The sequence below is a fragment of the Rhodnius prolixus genome, unplaced genomic scaffold (assembly GCF_049639745.1).
Source record: "Rhodnius prolixus isolate KJV_2025 unplaced genomic scaffold, Rpr scaffold_5, whole genome shotgun sequence".
Lineage (NCBI taxonomy): Eukaryota > Metazoa > Arthropoda > Insecta > Hemiptera > Reduviidae > Rhodnius > Rhodnius prolixus.
The window spans coordinates 14572403-14587506 of NW_027411624.1; the positions used below are offsets into that span (position 1 = coordinate 14572403).

At 32.9% G+C, this 15104-nt stretch overlaps 1 protein-coding gene across 6 annotated transcripts in view; it reads right to left on the reverse strand.

Moving 5' to 3' along the window:
* Positions 1–15104, reverse strand: part of LOC141457874 (follistatin-related protein 5-like) — a 532013-nt gene that overhangs the window by 334570 nt on the left and 182339 nt on the right. The window contains exon 1 of one of the 6 annotated variants that reach the window (XM_074135200.1): positions 6751–7000. The exons of the other annotated variants lie outside the window; for them this stretch is intronic. The gene's annotated coding sequence lies outside the window, so the exon portion shown is untranslated. Of the gene's footprint in view, positions 1–6750; positions 7001–15104 lie in introns of those variants that run through there. 6 annotated transcript variants of the gene reach the window in all.

Genomic DNA, 15104 nt, shown 5'->3' on the forward strand with positions numbered 1-15104 from the left:
AATCTCTCCGTTTTGTAAAATGTCAGTGCACGACCACTCGGGGAAATCTGTCCGTTTGACAATGCAATGCAATGGAGTACTGAATACATGGTTTTAACTGTATTAAGTACTTATATATTTTGATGCCCGCTACTCTTCGCTATATATTATCACTATATTTTTTAAATAATAGATAGTAAAAGAATTAGGAGATGAGAAAGGAAGAGATATTGCTAAAAATAATGCTGATAAACGGTTCATGAAATTTTCAAAAAAATAAACGCCATATTGGATTACAGTTGATAGCATAGTCACATCTACAATTCCAGTCTTACAATTTTTGTATTGAGCATAACAACTCCCATATCTACTTTGTAATTTATCTTCGTAATATAATAAAAGACCTTAATAAAATGTCCCAAGAAACTGAAGATGCTTTTAATGAATTTCATCTTGATACTGCACATCAGAATGTTCAGAAGACAATTTTGATATCCATGATGGTGGAAATTATCAAACCAGGAAATAGATCTACTCGTAGAATAATTTGAAGCGATTCAGACAGTAATTTGGAAGATTCAGGCAGTGATTCAACTATATTCAATTGCAAGTCGTGCGGTCGGCAATGTGTTAATTAACTGAAAATTACTTTTACGTGGGTAGATAGAGATTTCGAAAAAATTATATAGGGGTCCATGATCAAAAAAAGGTTTGGCAACCCCCTGTTTTACGTTATACATTTTGATACCATACATTAGAATATTGGTGTGTCACTAGAAGAAGGCCTGCACAAATTTGAAAAATAAATAGATAAAAAATGGATTTTTGGTGAACTGGTGAAAATCCATTTCGAAAAATTTGGGTAAACTCTGTTTTTGCCCAATTTTGTGTTACTTTCTCCCAGCAAAAAATGAATATCGAGAGAGAGAGAAAAAAAAGTCAGTATAAAAAGGTACAATTGCTTTAGGAAATTGTAGTAAAAAAATCTGCTGAGATGTGAATAGAATAATTTTGAATAAGCTGTATGAAATTTTGCAGTTACAACATCATCACCGTCTCGGACAGGATATAAATCCGCAGCGCGAATTTACACCAGGCTGCAATTTTATTCTACTGTGGTTTTATTGGGGATGAGTTGTAGCTGTGCGTGCTAGCGATGGAAACGCGATGGTAGCCCCAGGGAGGGACAACTGGAGGCAATAAAAGGGCTGTTGAGTTTTACTTCAGCTTCTACAGAGATGGGATTTACCCGCTCAACACACTCATACACTCGTGGCTATTTCCTATGGAGTGCCTGCCTGTTCGCTAATGATTTGTAACCTCTCCCCGGGTACTGTACTGCAGTTATATATGAGCAGGAATCCATGGACTAACTTGGCTGATTAATAGCCAATCCCAGAGAGTCTATATCTTTCCTATCTTAATAACGGAAATAGGAAATAATTTGCGACAGGAAAGGAAATCGAAATTGTCCTCTTTTTTTACTTATTTTTACTTCCTGAATTATAAAACGTTTTGTAAATGGTAGGAAATAGAAATTAGTAAATATTTATATTACTTCCATCTTTTTTATTGCAGGAATTTAGCTTTGATCTGTCAAAGGAAAAGTATATTTTGGTTTGAACGGAATAAAAAATAAATTACTGTAATAGAATCTTTGCGGTTGTGAGAAAATTTGAACACCTAAGAATTAATTTAACCCTAAACCTAGCCATTAACCCTTTTAGTACCGGCGAAAAGAACGTGCCTAAGCGAACAATACCGGGCCGAATCGGCGAATTTGCAGACGTTTGCGAAAATGCTCGTAAAAACGAAAGTAGAAGTGATATTTACAAAATATAAAAAGCAGCATATTCGGAAATAAAGGGAGAATAAAACGATACGAATTGTGTTTCATTATTTGTTGAAAATCATAAGAATAACATGAACATAAGACTTAACAAAAATCGTACAAAAGTGATTTCTCTTTTTCAAATGGTAATTGCACATAAAAAAAGTCATCATTTGGTCATAGCTCTATATACATCTTTTAGTATAATGTATAGACATTATTATTGTCAATAATTCGCACTAATTCTGCGTCATCCATGTTCGTAACAGGGTATAATTTTTTCAAAAAGGTATCAACAAAACTGACAAAATTTTCTACTGCTAATTGTGTCTCTATGAAAACTTTGACGGTTTTTGAATACTGACTGCACGTTAGAAGGATCAAGAAAGACTGAAAAAGATTTTAGGCTTGCCGAGTCGATGCACGCATGCCACTTGAATACTCCGATAACTATCATAAACATCATAAAGATTGCGATTACGGTCCAGAGAAACTATCCCGTGTCGACGAATATCCGAGGGATATCCCGGGTCCCGTTTCTGTCTTATCACTCTAACATATACAGACCCGCGGCACTAATCAGCATAAAATATTGTAGAGAGAGCGGAAACGGGCGAGGACGGCCGTACGCCGAAAAGGGGGACCCGCTGGTATAGCCCGAGTCAGCGTGACCTGCGAGCCGGAAGTTCGTCACGGTCGTCCTGGTGTCAACCTGGTTGAGAGAGAGACTATTCTTAGTTGCTATTAATACGTATGTGTGTAAAGAGTTTTCGTTTATTTGTAATAAAGTTTTGTTTTGTTTCGTTTACGTTGGTTTCCTTCCGTACCTTCCCCCTCCCTACAATATAACAAAAAGTTAAATCTAATAACCATTTTTTCACTTGTGTTGCATCGAATATGAACCATTTTAACATTTTATAAAGTTATTTTGAAACACAGACCTCTTGTGATGAGTACAATAAGACCCCAACGGAGGCGCAACGATATATCGTCGTTGGTATTTTTGGCAAGTGCACCGAACGACGATATATCGTCGTTCGGTACTAAAAGGGTTAAACTTGTGACTTTTCCTAAAATATGTATACAATTGTTTTTTTAATATTCACTTCTTTTCCTAATATTTGATTTTTGAGAAAAATTTGTAGTCCGCCTTAACTACCGCGACCGGTCATTTGACCGGCTGAATATTTTCATTTTATTTACGTATTTTAATATTTTATTTTATTTTTTTTTTTTTTTGTAACAGAATTCTCTCGAAAACTCAATTTGATAATGCATTTATCGGATTATTGTTTGCATGTGGTGCATATGAGGCAAAAAATGTACGATACTGCCATTTTCTATGGAACTAAAAATAGGGACGAGCATTCTTCTCAAACACTGTGAGCAGAAATGTAAATACGAAAATTTTGAGGTTTATTCGAGTGGATCAAAGAAATCATCGTTTACAAACCGATAAATTTGCTTTGATTTCTAAATTTTGGAACAAATTCGTAGAGAACAGTCAAAACTGTTCTAACCAAGAGCATATATCTCTTCCAAGGACATTTGTTCCCAACAAAGTCAAGAAGCAGATTTACTCAGTACATGCCAAATAAACCGGACAAATTTGATATCAAATCTTGACTGGCGTTCGATGTAATAAAAGGCTTTCCATTTTTGGGAAAACGTTAAAGCAGAGAACCATCAGTTCCGCTTGGGGAGACTGTCGGAGATGGACTCAACAAATAGTTTTCAATATACTAGACTTAGCATGGATAAATACATGGATTTTGTATAAAAAAAAACTACCGGAAGTGAAATTTCAAGGCAAAATTTGTGTTACCATTGCAAAAGCATGACAAATATTAGTACACGAACAAGTGGTCGGAAAACAGCCACATAAGATAAGCCAAAGGCAATAAGACTAAAAACGCTGTCTAAACTGTAAAAAATACGTATACGGGAAATGTGAATTGAGAAGACTATAATTATAAAAAATGATGCAATAAAGAGTAAAATCTACGAGATTTATTTTTAAACAAAAGAAACTATGCTTTATCATAGTTAAATAATTATTATCTTCATTCTAAAATAAGAAATTTAAGTGATTTTAAAGTCCGGTCATTTGACCGGTCACGGTACGAACAGTTATGCATAAATGGCGGTAGATTTAGTGTTAAAGTACAAAAAATCCCTATTTTTTCAGGCGGGGCTTAACGTCCAACTACCACAATTAGGTGTCATGTATTGTAGACGGGGGCGGAAGCTCATACTTTACTATAAACCATCTTTTCTAACAAATAAAAAGTAGTCATATACGGAATTCGAACTGAGGATCTCCAACTTACAAAAACACGCTCTTGACCACTAGAGCAGCGTTTCCCTACCTGTGGTACGCGAGTTGCTGGTTGGTGGTACGCAAAAAATAATCAATAATGGCGGACATAATAAATTAAAAAAAAAAAAATTAAAGCATAAAAATATCATAGAAACGTTTTTGCCAATAATACATAAAAATTATTTTAATTATGGTAATAATATTATACAGTAAAGTTGTTAACATGTATTGTACAAGTAATAAGGTTGGTCTGTCTCAAGATATACGAGAAAATATAACAGCACATTTCAAAGTGCGAATAATGCACTTTACGCAGCTTATGCAGCATGTACTGTGTCTTCAAAGGTGCCTCCTCTGGCTCGCAAGCGAGGTTAGCCAGCAGGTTATCATCTGCTCTCTGTATCTGAGGAGGCAACTTTGGAGGCACAGTACATGCTTCACAATTGAGTAAAGTGCATTATTTGATAAATTAAGAAATAAGTTTGATCCTTTACATGAAAGATATTGATCACTTAAATATGTGGCAGGAGGTTTCCAATTTTTTTGGTAATTAAACGCAACTCTCCCAAAATTACCAAATAATTATTAAACCTTCTTGTTTTTAACAGGTGTAAAATTATTTTTTAGCCATTTTGTGCATGCTTGAGAACATCTAAAGCTCTTAACATTTGATTATTACTTAGAAAAATCACTCGGAAAACAACTTATTTCCCGATATTAAGAAAAATACTAGCTTTTCTGCCTTGGCAATATTTTCAGTAGAAAGGGGATGAAAAAATACATAAAAATGAACTATCACGTGCTCTTCTTTCTCTTTGATAACAAGTTAAAAAATTGAAATATGATTAATTAATATCAGATTTTGAAATGACATAGCACCTATAATTTTAATGATATCGAATTGCGGTTTCCGGTTTCTTTCATAATTTTTTCATACTCTTTAAAACTGTGTATATGAAAATGGGAGTCAACTGCGAATCCTCACTTTTGGTCACTCAAACAGGTACAATGAGGAAAATAATTAAAATGTAGATTCTAAATAGTAGCTAACAGGTACTATTTAATGAAACTATTTCAAAGAAGAAATTAAAATTCTCCTGCCTTATAATGCAGTAAAAAAAAAAAAAAAATGAGCTGTATGCCTCATGGTTGATAAATTTATGATAAAGAAGACTTTTATGCAGTACATAGACAATACTACAACTGCACAACTATTATTGCATTCATTGCACATGAATATAAAATACTAGTACTTTTGTATTCACTGGCGGTGTGAATATAAATTCTCTACGGAAATAAAATTAAATTAAAATATAAAATCTCCGCGGAACTATTGGAGCGGAGAACTTTATTTTTAGTTGTTTGTAAAAGTATGGTTGCCTAGTTACGGCAGAGAAATAGAAGACCAAATAATGGCAACACAATTCACCGGTTCGTTTGTTTAATTTTTATTTCATCCTAACGAATAACTTTACCCATTTTTAGTTGCATTATTTACTTTCTTTCTACCAAGATGTGTGTATTCTTTATTGCCAATTTAGAGTATCTACACAACAACCTTCATTGTTAACAATGAAAAACAAGTTATAATTGTTAATTTTAATGACCTAGTCCTTAGGACGAAAACTTGGCCAAAATGTAAATGAATAACTAAGACTGAAATTGGCAATAACTTTTCCCCTTTCGCTTAATGAATCAAACACCAAAAAAAGATGAACAGTACTAAAACCTAAAATCAAAATGCTACTTAAAAAACACATATAACAAGCTAATTTGTGGAAGTCTACAAATTAGGCAAATTACGCCATTTTGTGGAAACGAAAATTCAGTAATCAATTGAATCAAAATCAATTGAATTTCTCTAGCTTTAACCAATGTAAGTTCTACATAGGACACAGACTAGTTTATAAAGTTCGCTGTTGCCATAAAGGTTTGTTCTAGTTCCTAAACGTGGTTTTGAGATCAAAGATACTGAACACCTAACGATCGACATAGAAATGGCAGTAACATTTTGAATCACATGTTGGAAAAGAATACGCAAGAACATTTAGCGACTGACATTATCAAAAAATATAAAAAAACTGAAGACTTAGAACAAAACAGATAAGCAGGAACTACGCACAGCTAATAACCTAATAAGACAGAAACTAAAAAAAGAATAATCTCACATTAACTTAAGCGGACAAAGGCAAAACTCTACAGCTATAAAAACAGCCACCTTTATCGTACATAAAAATGGATTACTCAAATATGAATCAATGAATTCCACAGCACCTAACCTAAGAATAGTTCCAAAGTTTACATTTAAAAAATACACACCTAATCCACTTATTGAAAGACAGAACTAACATCCTCATCACGCCTCATATCTTTTGACATTGCAAACCTTTACACTTCTCTTTTATTCCTCAAAACTCTTTAAATATTATAAAACAGAAACTTGACGAAAACACACTAAGTTCATTGACCAACTAATGGTTCTAACCCAAACTGAAACTATCTTCCTCAAAATTACTTTAGATTCAACAGTAACTTCTACCTTGCTAATGACAAATTATTTCTCAAGAATAATAAAAATATAATGGAAATTTAAAATAAATAATTGATAATAAAGTCTTACCTTGTTTAAGGAATATCCATCAGCATCTCAATAGATCACTAGTCCAATAGCACTTGACACTTAGACACTATTTAAAATAATTCACAACACAATTCGCACTAAAACTGTATATCACGCACTAAGTATAACTTAAACACAATTTATAAAATAGAACTTCATTTTAACACGCACTAATATTCACTTAAAAAATCAAGTTAATAAAGAGATACGACTAACGAGTTAAAGATGGCCGCCGGTAACTGGCCAGGCAGATCTAAGTAGTGACCAATTTTTATTTTTTCATTTATTTTTATTTACTATCTACGTAAATAAAAGTAACTGGTAAAAATCTAACTAGTGAATTGAGTATTTTATTTCATCGATTTACTTTAAAGTAAAAAAAATAAAAATAAAAAAGATATAATTGGATCATGGTATATAAAAATCTTGAGTGAACACTGTAAAGGCAGAAATTTTTTTTCAGCTTAAAATTTTATATTAACAAGTCACTAATTTCAATTAATTTTCGTAGGTATTGAATAAAAAATTTAAATTATTTAAAAAAAATTTGGTCACCCTACTTAGATAACCAGCTGATCAACTGGCCAGTTGCCGGGGGCCTTCTTTGTGTAGTCCGTGTGTCTCTTCATTAACGTGGTTTTTCAAGTGAATGTTAAGGCGTGTAAAGGTGAAGTTCGGTTTAATAAATTGTGTTAAAGTTATACTTAGTGCGTGAAATAAAGTTTTAGTGTTAATAGTGTTGTGAATTATTTTAAATAGTGTCAAGTGCTATTGGACTGGTGATCTACTGAGATGCTGATGAACTTCTACGTTCTTTAAACAAGGTGAGACTTTATTATCAATTATTTATTTTTAATTTCAATTATATTTTTATTATTCTTACATGCAAATAACATTTTATTATTACCTAAAAAAGAATATTAGATCTTCGTCTTGACTACGTTTAATGTTGGTTAACTTTAGTTGATTTCTAAATCTTTGTGATGTATTATTTAATAGTTTCTTTTTAATCCACTATAAGTGCAAAATTATCATTCCTTGATTGGTTTTTTAGAGCGGATTTCTAGCCCTTTTCAATTAATGTTTTCATTAATCTTTCCATTTTAATCGACTTTAGGTACAAAATTATCATTCTTTGTATCTCCAAATGATTTTTCGAATTGTTTTATAAACTTTTTTTTTATGTATTCTTTATTCTTTTCTTTTGAATTGACTATATGTAGAATATTGACCCACAATAGATCCCCTGGGATCGCGGTGTCGTAGGCCTTTAAGGCTGCCCTTCTAGAATCTATCTAATATGTACAATAGAATATTAGCATTTTGGGTTTTGAGTTTTCTTGATTTTGATTGTGAATGGTAAAAAATGGATTTACGTTTCTTTTTGTGCGAGATATTAAGTTTAAGTGCAAATAGTATGAAATAGTGTAACATGTTACTAATGGGCTGGTGATCTTGTGAAATGCTGATGAAATTTTATATTCTTTAAACAAGGTAAAACAATATTATAAATTATTTAATTTTAAATTTCAATTATATATTTATTTTTCTTGCATGTAAATATTTTATCATTTATTTATTAGTTACAAATCAACATTAGAGCTACGTTCATTGTTGGTTAAATCTTTCTTTTTGAATACTATAAAAAGATTTTAAATTTATTAATAAATCTTTTTGATAAATTCATTAATCTTTTCTTTTAATCGGCTATGTGAATAATAGGTTCAAAAATAGCAGTATTAGCTTTTTGATCGACTGTTGATACAAAATTATCATTCTTTACTTTCTCATTTTTGGAGTTCATTTCTTTACCTTTTTGTCGTATTATTCAGTCTTTCTTTTTAATCCACTAAAAGTTCAAAGGTTTATTTTTGTTTCCCAAAATTGTTTTTTAGAAAGTATTTCTAACCGTTTTTAATAATGTATTTTATTAACTTCCCTTGTTTATCGACTTTGTCTCTTACCTCTTAAGTGGAATTTATTACAACCGTGCTGAATTTTGATATACTGGAAATAAATCATTTTTGTTTCTTATACATGTCGGAAGCAGTTAGTACAAATCCTTCTATGTGTAGTCTTGTAGAAATGCTGTAATAAAAATTAAATAATCCTCTTAGGTATTTCAGGGATATGCATGCTTGGTGCGTAGGTAATGTTTTAAAATTATAAAATGGATTTTGTAAGAAAGTAAGCAGGAGGTACTGTTTAATTCATTTTTCATTTTTTAACAATGAGCTTGACGTCAGAGAGGGGTAGAATCTTTTCTTTTAATTTTTAACTTTAAATTTTACCAACTATTGATTGATGAATGTTTTATGAACGAACCCCTTTATCAGTTGTAAGAAATTTTGTCTTTATTGGCCTGTTTTATTTCTTTAAAAAAATTGTTTTTTTTTCAATGGGATTGAAAAAATAACTGCCATTTCAGCCTAGAAAAATTTATTTTGCCTAGCTTTCGACCTAGGGACTAGGTCATCTTCAGGGCTGTGGAACATATTTACAGATTGTTAACAATGATTCTATTAAAATGAATATGTATAATGTAACGAAATTTACAAAAATTATTTACCTAGTTTAGAAAGTAAGTCTATTACATTTCAGGGTTGGTGTGTCTTCTGTCTTGTCTGTTCATGGACTGAGTGTGATCGGTCTATGTATAATATGTGTTAGGTTGTGAGGAAGTCAGTGTTGCCAATTAACAAGTATTTTGTTGTAAGTTTGCGTATATGTTGTTTAAATTGTTCGAGTCTGTTTTGAAGTTTAAACTGTTTTCTGTCTTAGATATGTATATCATTTCTAGCACTTTCCCTTTTTTGTGTGTTGGTTTCTGATTTAACCATCTTTGTGTTTGGGGAAATCGAAAGTGTGATGATTTCCTGTGCTGTGTAAGGAAAGTGCTGTGGTGTTCTTTTTTAGTTTTGTGTCGTAAGAGTGTTGGTACAGTCTTTTTTTTAAAAAAATATTGTGATGTTTCGCCTATATATTTTTTGTGACAGTCTTTGCATTCAATTTCGTATATCAGATTCGATTGTTTGTCTTTTTCAGTCTGGTCTTTTAGCTTCGAAAAAAATTGTCTTTTTGAGTTGTTGGTGTATTTTTTGTAGTGATTATTGTGTTTGTCGTGTTCTGTAGTAATGTTTTTAATTTGTTTGTGAGTGGTTGTACATATGGTAGTGAGGCATATTTTTTGGGTTCTATGGATAGGTTGGTAAGTCGTTGTATGTTTATAAGTTTGTTGTTCCTGATGAGTTAGTTGGGTTGGTTTTTTCGTAGTATAATTTGATGTGTAATGGGTTCAGATGACTTGAAGAGGAGGTTTATGATGCGGGAATTAGTTAGAGATTTTAATGAGTTGATATTCGGAATATGAATTACGAGTTTACGAAAATAAATAAATATGTATATTTTAACAATAATTTAGACGTTGTAAGGATATACTACAATAATTTAAAATGATTTAAATTGTAACTAGAATGCACAACTATAATGACGTTAAATAGATATATGTTTAAATACTTAGATAGGGACGCGCTCGCGGTGTAACTCGCTGGTAGAATCTTGATGTTACGCTGGTAAAATACTGAAGAATAATCATCGACTGATCCCCCACTTCCTGTAGAGAGACCATATATAGCCATCACCACACATTGACAAGTCTTGTAATTACGGGTCACACTCAAACATCTCTTGCCGTGTGTTGACCCTAGTCTTGAATAGGCCGGGTGACAGGCGTTGGAAGTTATCAAAGGGCTGTAGCCAGGTATTCGGTCTTTTGAGTGTTTGTAGCCAGGTGGTCACTGTATACTGACCGTATAATGGCCCTTTTGAAAGCGGTGTGTCTTTGGCGGGCGGTCCCTTTTGCCCGTGCACTGACCGCGGCACTTGACCTAAGTACTAGCGTCTGACTGGTACCACTAGTTATAATTTTTATAATTAAAAATTATATATTTTTCTTCTGTTATCACATCACAGATGGCGTGGTTAATATGTTTGAGGGGGTAGTTGTTGAGTTGAAGAATTGTTTTTGACCTTTCTATTATGTCCTGATGATATTGGGTTGATGTAAGTTTTAGGTTGCGTGAGATGAAATTGTTTGCGCAGTTTGTTTTTTGAAATAGGGGTTGGTTGGAGTAAAAATTAAGGAGACGGCCTGAGTATGTAGTGTTTTGTGTTAACAGTCTGTTAACAAAAACAGACACGAACAATTTAAACAACATATACGCAAACTTACTACAAAATACTTTAACAATTGGCAACACTGACTTCCACACAACCTAACACATATTACACATAGACCAATCACCACTCAGTCCATGAACAGACAAGACAGAAGACACACCAACCCTGAAATATAATAGTATTACTTTCTAAACTAGGTAAATAATTTTTGTAAATGAAGATGACCTAGTCCCTAGGTCGAAAGCTCGGCAAAATAAATTTTACTCGACTGAAATGGCAGTTATTTTTTCAATCCCATTGAAACTATGAATCAGTCACCAAAAAGAATGAACAACAATTGTTTTTTTTCGTTTAATAATTTTTATCTCTAGGTTGATCTCAAAAACGGATACAAATTTTTTAAACAAGAAACTCGGTACAACTAGTTTGGAAATCCTTTCTCAATCATAGTTTTAAATCTTTTTAAAAAGACATATATATAATAATAAAAATTGTTGCAAAAATAAGATTACCGTCATTATAACTCACTGATGTTCCTATCATCTGATGTAGTTTTTATAGAGATGGTCGGAATGGCAGATAAAGAACGAATAATGTGGCTGGCCGGTGTAAGGAGACATTACCTGAAATGTTATTGCAGAATAACCTTTTCCTTTCTCACTGAGATGGCCAGTAATGGATAGTAGAGTACCAAGAGCATTACTTCAGAAAATGTTTGACAAATAATAAGGCTTTAGTGCGCTTAATAATCGTAAAAAAAAAAAACAAATATGGTCATTTTGATTGACATTATTAACATTTAATATTCCGAATTTAGCTGGGTAATCAAATTTGCTAATGGAAAAGTAACAATTTTCAGAAAATATACTGAAGCTTTTCTTTTGCAATTCATAAAAAGAAGTTCTGAGTAGATTTTCGAATTTTACATTTTTCGTGTGACTGTTTATATCAGTTTTTCGGACAGCTGAAGCAAAATACTTTCCTTGCATTTAGGTCTCAGGAGTGGTGGCTTGCCACCACTGGGCAGAGACAGGCGAAGGAGTTCATTAATTCGCCAAAGCTGACTGCAGAATTAATCCGTCAAGGCCGTGGGGCTATTAGGATAATCGCAGGCCTATTAACCAGGCCACTGCAGGCTCAGAAAATATATGCATCTCATAGGCCTGACAGATGATAGCCTCTACAGGTTCTGTCAGGAAGAGGAGGAGGAAACGTCACTGCACGTGTTGTGTCAGTGTGAGTGGCTTGTCTGGGCTAAGGATGTTACTTCTAGGGGAGGAAAAAAAACCAAGGCCTGTGAGCTTTACCGAAGAGTCGCTCTCCAGAATTAAGAGTCTGATTAAAAGGACAGGGAGCCACAATAGATCCAAAGGGGTCGCAGTGGCGTAGGCCTTAAGGGCCGCCCTATTAGAATCTTATCTTATCTTCCTTGCATTTTCTTTATTCGCATGATCTAGTTATTGAAGGTAAAAGGGAATTTCAATTCGTACAAAGCTTCTCAATCTTTAATTGACTATGATTATTGAAAAACTAAAGCTATTCAAACTGGATTCATGTCCCTCCCAATCCAGATAGTTCCAAATTATTGCAACATTAATGTTGATATTGCTATAGTTCTTTCAAGAACCACTCTCTCAACATTTATTAAATAATAAAATGAAGAAGTAATCAAATAATGTTCTAAATTGGAATAAAAGAAATCAGTACAAATAAAGAGGAAGTTGGTCCAGCCCAAGAAAGCCTGTCTAAATCTGCTTCTAAAAGGTCTATTTGCCCATTTGTACCCAACAAGTAGGAGATTACTTTTGTATGACGTATTGACATGTGTTTTTGACCTGGAGGTCCCTTAGCACTTTATATACAAGGGTTTTGGGCATTCCAGTATCATTAGAAAAATAAATTTTTCCTTATTTCTTCATCTTTGATTTTCTAAATTATTATTGGGGCTGTAAAAATTATTCGTTACGAAAGACTAGACTATACGTAAAATGAAACTACGAGACACTTCGTATCGCGTTTCGTAAAAAGCCTTACGACATTTATTGTAATTGGCTCCAAATTCGATGCACCTTGGTAAAAAGTGTGTTTTATAATATTCCATAAATGTTATTGAACGTTTTGAACACCATTGTGCTTCTTTTTTTTTGGTTGAATATTTTGTGCTTCTTCTTGAGTTGAAGACTTGAATATTTTTTAGCTACAATAGGCAAAAAAGTATTTGCACACCCTGTTATTTCAAGGTTTCATATAAAAAAAAATCGCTTTTTTACCCAAATTACGTTTATTTAACTTCTTAAATCAAGCACTATAAGATGATAAATAAAAATATGCAAAAGAGTCAAATAAATTAAGTATAAAGAACATAATGTTATTTTATACTGCAAAAAAATTATTTGCACAGCTGTAATTTGGGATCTCTTGACATGTAAATAAAACAAATGCCCTAACAAAAGAGGATTAACGTCACCTTTGGTACTGTCTATACTCACTTTACTAGATTCATTAGTTTTAATTGTGTTTTCAACTAGTGCATTGAGATGGCTCCAAAATCTAGAAAAATTCCTGTGAGTGTGAAACAGGAAGTGCTTATATTACATCGTGCTGGAAACAGTAATAGAGAAATCGGAAATAAAGTAAATTTATCGTTTTTAACAGTGAGGTATATCATTAAAAGAGGAACAACAGAAAATAAACAGCGAACAGGTCGACCAAGAGCCTTAAATGAACGGGAGAGGAGGAAGGTCGTCAAAGACGCGCTGAGGAAACCAACTCACAGCGCTCAAAAACTTGCGCATGACCTGGCGTCTTGTTCAGGAAAGACGGTTACACCTCAAACAATAAGAAACGTCCTTCACAATAAAGTCATACGAGGCAGGCGACCCTTAAAAGAGCCATTTATTAGTGAGGTTAATAGGAAAAAACGTCTTGAGTTCGCCAAAGAATTTGTTAAAAAACCTGTTGAATTTCGGGAAAAAATTATTTTTTTCTGATGGAAGCAAGATTGAGGTTTTTAAATCACAAAATATAATAACAATCTGGAGAAGAAATAAAACTGGTTTGAATACAAAAAATATATTAAAAACTGTTAAGCATGGAGGAGGATATATCTTGGTTTGGGGCTGTATGGCTTACTCTGGGGTGGGTAATTTAGAAGTTATTGAGGGCATATTAACAGCTCGGTCTTATTTGGAGGTGTTGCGAGGCAACTTGAAGGCAAGTGCTGTAAAATTATGTTTGGAGAACGATTTTCATTTCCAGCAGGATAACCATCCAGAACATACGGCCAACATTACAAAAGAATGGCTCCTTTATAATGCCCCAAGAAGATTACTGAACCCACCTCAATCACCAGACCTGAACCCAATTGAAAATCTGTGGCATATTTTGGACAGGAAAGTCCGCCAGACCTCTATTACAAGTAAGGAGCACTTAAGACAGGTGTTAGTTGATTCCTGGAACAATTTATCAGATGAGGTGACAAGAAATTTAGTTGAATCAATGCCAAGGCGTTACAAGCCGTAATTGAAGCTAAAGGGATGCACACTAAATATTAAGGACAATGTTATGATTGGTTATGGGTCAACCAAATTATTTTTTGAAATGTTTAACTAGGTGTGCAAATACTTTTTTTGCAGTATAAAATAACATTATGTTCTTTATACTTAATTTATTTGACTCTTTTGCATATTTATATTTATCATCTTATAGTGCTTGATTTAAGAAGTTAAATAAACGTAATTTGGGTAAAAAAGCGAATTTTTTTTTATATGAAACCTTAAAATAACAGGGTGTGCAAATACTTTTTTTGCCTATTGTATACTCTAACTGGGGTCCAATAGAATTGTGAAGTTCTGCTAGATCTTCCAGGACAAAATAATTATTGAAATCCAAAAATTCTTAGCCCAATAAGTTGTTGCACTTATTAGAAGGAATTGTTTTCAAAGAGGAGCATATGTTTAAGAACAAAAATTCTTAATTTAGCTATTTTTTTTGAATATACCTTTGTAATAACAAAGAATTTTTAGCATTTAAAGGTTTACGTAAAATCGAACTAAATAAAGCTATTATATTTTCTGATTTTTTTTCGGAATTTCCTCAAAAACCGATTCTTAGCACTAAACGTTATTTGTACAATTTTTTTTTGGCTCTTTTTGGCATTGGCTTCCGCCATACAG